We start from the raw sequence: 6,000 nt of genomic DNA, 5'->3' as shown, positions 1-6,000 counted from the left end.
ATGATTGTTCTTATGGGGAAGGGAATTGCTGGCTGAAAAGATTAATACCAGTATGAAGACTGTAGGTGCAGGCTTCAGCCCAGTATAACCACTGAAACAGGGGGGACGTCCATGTACGCCCTCCCGGTGGGAAGTGGATAATAATAATAATCTGTTTATCTATTAATTTATAATAAAGTAGGTTTAGAGCCTTTTACAAATGTGCATTACTATGTGTCCCCTTTAGGGAGCGTCTCTTCACTTCTTAGCCCTTGTACACACGGGTCGGACATTCCGACAACCAAATCCGTCGGATTTTGGCCGACGGATTTTGTCCGAAACTGTTGCATACACACAAAGTTGTCGGAAAATCCGATCGTTCAGAATGTGATGACGCTATTTCGTTACGATGGGACTACGTTCAGGCTAGTAGCCAATAGCTTTGGTGTAGGAATTTGATCTGAGCATGCGTGGCACTTTGTCCGATCGGAATTCTCTACAAACGATTGGATCATGTTGTCGGAAAATTTTATAGCCCGGCTCTAAAACTTTGTCCTTCGGATATTCAGACGGAAACAGTCCGATGGAGCCCACACGCGGTCAGATTATCCGGCAACACGGTCCGATCGGACATTTTCCATTGGAATGTCCGATCGTGTGTACAAGGGCTTAGGGTACTGATCAATGACTCACTGTAGGTGTCACAGATAGAAGTATACAGTATATACCCAACTAACGTTCTAAACCATTAAAGTCTTTGAAATAAAATAATTTCCCTCATTTCTTCCATTGTTGGTACCACGTTTTAGGCCAACAATAAATGGACAATCTTCCCTACATGAACAGAAACATGAAAGAGGTTTTTTTTGTTTTTTGTTTTTTTATAGCAACCATTCAATAGAAAAGAAAATTATTTCTGCAGAAATTCCTCTTGGAATAAATTAGACAACAATTACATCATTACATTTAAATATAGTAAAATAGCTTTTGTTTAATAAAAGCAAAAATGTCTTTTGCTTTCTCTAGTTTAGTGAGGGAATAATTGTTGGGAACGTTGGACCTTCACCCAATGGATTTGATGCTGTTTTATTATAATAATATCACATTAAACAAAGCAAAACATTAAAAACTGTTAATGTAGATCCAGATTTCATTAATACTACTATTTATAACATGTTCTTGTTTTTCTATATATCATTTAACCCCTTAAACCCCCCCCCCCCCCGGACCATTTTCCAGCTAAAGGACCAAGCCCCTTTTGGGATTCGGCACTGCATCGCTTTAACTGACAATTGCGCGGTTGTGCGACGTGGCTCCCAAACAAAATTGATGTCCTTTTTTTTCCCCACAAATAGAGCTTTCTTTTGGTGGTATTTGATCACCTCTGCGGTTTTTATTTGTTGCGCTATATACAAAAAAAAGAGCGTCAGTTTTGAAAAAAAACACATTTTTTTTTACATTTTGCTATAATAAATATCCCCCAAAAATATATAAAAAAACATTTTTTTTTTCACAGTTTAGGCCGATATGTATTCTTCTACATATTTTTTGGTAAAAAAAAAATCACAATGAGCGATTATTCATTGGTTTGTGCAAAGGTTATAGCGTCTACAAAATAGGGGATAGTTTTATGGCATTTTTATTAATTTTTTTTTTTTTACTAGTAATGGCGGAGATCAGCGATTTTTATTGTGATTGCGACATTATGGCGGACACGTCGGCCAATTTTGACACATTTTTGGGACCATTGGCATTAATACAGCAATCAGTGCAATTAAAAATGCACTGATTACTGTAAAAATGTTACTGGCAGTAAAAGGGGTTAACCACTAGGGGGCAGTGTAGGGGTTAAGTGCGTGTGTGTGTTTTTTTAACTGTAGGGGGCGTGGCTTGGCATCTGACATCACTGATCGTCTTTCCCTATAACAGGGAACAGCCTCAGTAGGAAGCACAGGGAGAGGTTTGTTTACACAGGCCTCTCCCCGTTTCTTCAGCTCTGTGACCCGATCACGGGACACCAGCGGCGATCGGGTCCGTGGGTCCTGCGGCCACGGTCAAGGAGCTCAAGACCGTGTCGTGAATGAGCCGCCGGCGGCGCGCTTGCAACCCACGGCTGGGCACTTAAAGGGCAACGTACCTGTACGTGATTGTGAGGCGGTTAAGTGATCGATATTTCCTTGTTTGTTTGTTTTCTATGTAGTAGTTTGAATGATTTTAACAATTCTGTTTATATAAAACTTTACATGATCAGAGAAAAGGTATATGGTTTGTTCATTTACCATTGCAAAGTTTTTACCTATCCTTGACTCCGAAATACTCTATCCATAGATCGCTTACAGATTTTGATCAGCTGTGTATATCTTTAGAACCACCAACACATAATATAACATAATATAATATACTCTTTTTTTTTTTTTTTTATCAATGACTTTCAATGAGTGTTCTCTGTATTACGTGATCCGACAATTCATTCGTGATTTTAAATGACTTTTTTTCCTGCATAAATGACACTTTGTGCAGGGACAGTTCTAAGCACGGGAAACATGCTCCCCTTCACAGGCATACTATAGACACCCCCCAGGTATGAAATTTAAAGGAATATTACACTTTTATTGTTCCACTTTAATCATTATTAAAATCACTTCTCCTGAAAAAACAGCCGTTTTTAAAACTTTTTTTTTTTGCATTGATCCATGTCCCCTGGGGCAGGACCCGGGTCCCCAAACACTTTTTAGGACAGTAACTTGTATATTATCCTTTAAAATGAGCACTTTAGATTGTGAACATTGGAGTCCCATAGACTTTAATAGGGTTCTAAAGTTCACACGAAGTTTAGGTCTGTTCGCAGGTTCTGGTGCGAACCGAACGGGGGGGGGGGGGGGCTGTTCGGCTCATCCTTACTCAAGAGGTATGATATCACCCATCTACACCCAAATTTCAATTAATCCCGGTCTAGGCAAACCACCTTACGCCCGAAAATGGGAAGAGGACTTGGGACCATCTTTGGATATGCTGAATGGTCTAAAATCTGGTTTGCAACTAAATCGTTTCAAGAAACTATTAGATAAGCACCTAAACGACGGCAACATACAGGGATATACAATGTAATACTGACATATAATCACACACATAGGTTGGATTTGATGGACTTGAGTCTTGTTTCAACCTCACCTACTATGTAACTATGTAAGAGTCTGAGGCTCTAATTGGCTTTAAAAAGGGAGGGCTCGGGGCGCAGGGCACTGTAAGGGTGAGAGAGGAGTAGAGGATTTGTACTAGGAGGGGGATTTTTTTGGGGGGCGACTGGATTTGTGCTGGGGGCATACGGGATATGAGAGGATTTGAGCTGGGAGAGTTGGAGGATTTGCACTGGGAAGGCATTTTCAGTAGGGGGATTTGTAGTGGGAGGAGGGGGAATTTATGCTTAAGAGGTAAGCATGCAAATTAGTACCTGATTTTTTTGAGGGGGGGGCATTTTTGTTGACACATAATGCTCATACATCTTGGAGGGGTGCAATTTGGCATGCTCACCCTGGGCTCTTGTCCTGATATTGATGGGGACCCCCACAGATATCTACCCCATACATGAATACATTCAATCCTGGGAATTTGCAGATATGATTACACCACACTTTGTGGCCTGATTTTAGTCATTATTGTTTGATGCACAAACTGGAGTGTAACTGAACAGAACAATTTTCAATTATACTTTTAAAAAGCCACAAACAAAATGTATAGAACTATACATTCAGTACCCAGGGCCGCTGAATGGGGGGGACCCCCACCCCTGTTGTACGGGGGCCTGAGCATGCGGGGGGGGGCACCCACTCTTTTCCTTCAGCAGATAAAAACTGCTCTGCTCCCCTCTCCCTGTGCCAGCTATTACCTGCTAAGAAAAAGACATTTGTCCTTCACTAATCCCCCTCGTCTCAGCACTGGTTATTTCTGTTATTTCTGCTCCTGAGTTTATCTCTCTAACTAGCGTATTTATCTGAGTATAACACACATTTTCCTCTTATGAAAATAGGGGGCAAATCACGGATGCATGTTATACGTTGAAGGGGACGAGCGCCGCCGAGCACCACCGAGCGCTGCCGGAATTTACAGAGCCGTCATCTCCTGTATAATCAGCTCTCACTCTGCTCTGATGTCACAGACACAGTCCCACTTCCGCCATTGGTACTGGACCAGTGTTCTGTCAATCACAGGAGCTGGTCCAATGCCGATGGTGGAGGCGGGACTGTGTGTGTGACTGCCGACTGAGAGACGAGTAAACAGGAGATGATGGCTCAGTGATTTCCTGCACAATTTTACTACAAGTGAGATGGTGGGGCTGCAGATAGGCATCAGGCTGCATTGATGGGAGATGGGCGCAGATTAGGCTTTAGATGGGCACAGATGAGGCTGCATTGAGGCTGCAGATGGGCACAGATCATGCAGCATTGATCCTGCAGATGGGCACCGATCGATCAGGCTGCATTGAGGCTGCAGATGGGCACAGATCAGGCTGCATGGATGGGAGATGGGGGTCAGATCAGGCTGCATTGAGGCTGCAGATGGGCACATATCAGGCTGCATTGAGGCTGCAGATGGGCACAGATCAGGCTGCATTGATGGGATATGGGCGCAGATCAGGCTGCAGATGGGCGCAGAACAGGCTGCACTGAGGAGGCAAATGGGCACTAATCAGGCTGCATTGAGGCTGCAGATGGGTACAAATCAGGCTGCACTGAGGGGGCAGATGGGCATGTATCAGGCTGCAATGAGGCTACAGATGGGCACATATCAGCCTGCACTGAGGCTGCAGATGGGCACAGATCAGGCTGCATTGAGGCTGCAGATGGGCACAGATCAGGCTGCATTGAGGCTGCATATGGGCACATATCAGGCTGCATTGAGGCTGCAGATGGGCACAGATCAGGCTGCATTGATGATATATGGGCACAGATCAGGCTGCACTGAGGCGGCAGATGGGCACATATCAGGGTGCAATGAGGCTACAGATGGACACATATCAGGCTGCACTGAGGCTGCAGATGGGCACAGATCAGGCTGCATTAAGGATGCAGATGAGCATTAATCAGGCTGAATTGAGTCTGCAGATGGGCACAGATCAGGCTGCATTGAGGCTGCAGATGGGCACAGATCAGGCTGCATTGAGGCTGCAGATGGGCACTAATCAGGCTGCACTGAGGCTGCAGATGAGCACTAATCAGGCTGCATTGAGGCTGCATTGATGGACACAGATCAGGCTGCATCGAGGCTGCAGATGGGCACAGATCAGGCTGCATTGATGATATATGGGCACAGATCAGGCTGCACTGAGGCGGCAGATGGGCACATATCAGTCTGCAATGAGGCTACAGATGTGCACATATCAGGGTGCAATGAGGCTACAGATGGACACATATCAGGCTGCACTGAGGCTGCAGATGGGCACAGATCAGACTGCATTGAGGCTGCAGATGGGCACAGATCAGGCTGCATTGAGGCTGCAGATGGGCACAGATCAGGCTGCATTAAGGCTGCAGATGAGCATTAATCAGGCTGAATTGAGTCTGCAGATGGACACAGATCAGGCTGCATTGAGGCTGCAGACGGGCACAGATCAGGCTGCATTGAGGCTGCAGATGGGCACTAATCAGGCTGCATTGAGGCTGCATTGATGGGCACTAATCAGGCTGCACTGAGGCTGCAGATGAGCACTAATCAGGCTGCATTGAGGCTGCATTGATGGACACAGATCAGGCTGCATCGAGGCTGCAGATGGGCACAGATCAGGCTGCATTGAGGCTGCAGATGGGCACAGATCAGGCTGCATTAAGGATGCAGATGAGCATTAATCAGGCTGAATTGAGTCTGCAGATGGGCACAGATCAGGCTGCATTGAGGCTGCAGATGGGCATAGATCAGGCTGCATTAGGGCTGCAGATGGGCACTAATCAGGCTGCTTTGTGGCTGCATTGATGGACACTAATCAGGCTGCACTGAGGCTGCAGATGAGCACTAATCAGGCTGCAT

The sequence above is a fragment of the Lithobates pipiens genome, unplaced genomic scaffold, assembly GCF_037356315.1.
Source record: "Lithobates pipiens isolate NorthernLeopardFrog02 unplaced genomic scaffold, aLitPip1_a1.2 Scaffold_22, whole genome shotgun sequence".
NCBI classification, from domain to species: domain Eukaryota; kingdom Metazoa; phylum Chordata; class Amphibia; order Anura; family Ranidae; genus Lithobates; species Lithobates pipiens.
This window is presented reverse-complemented; position numbering follows the sequence as displayed.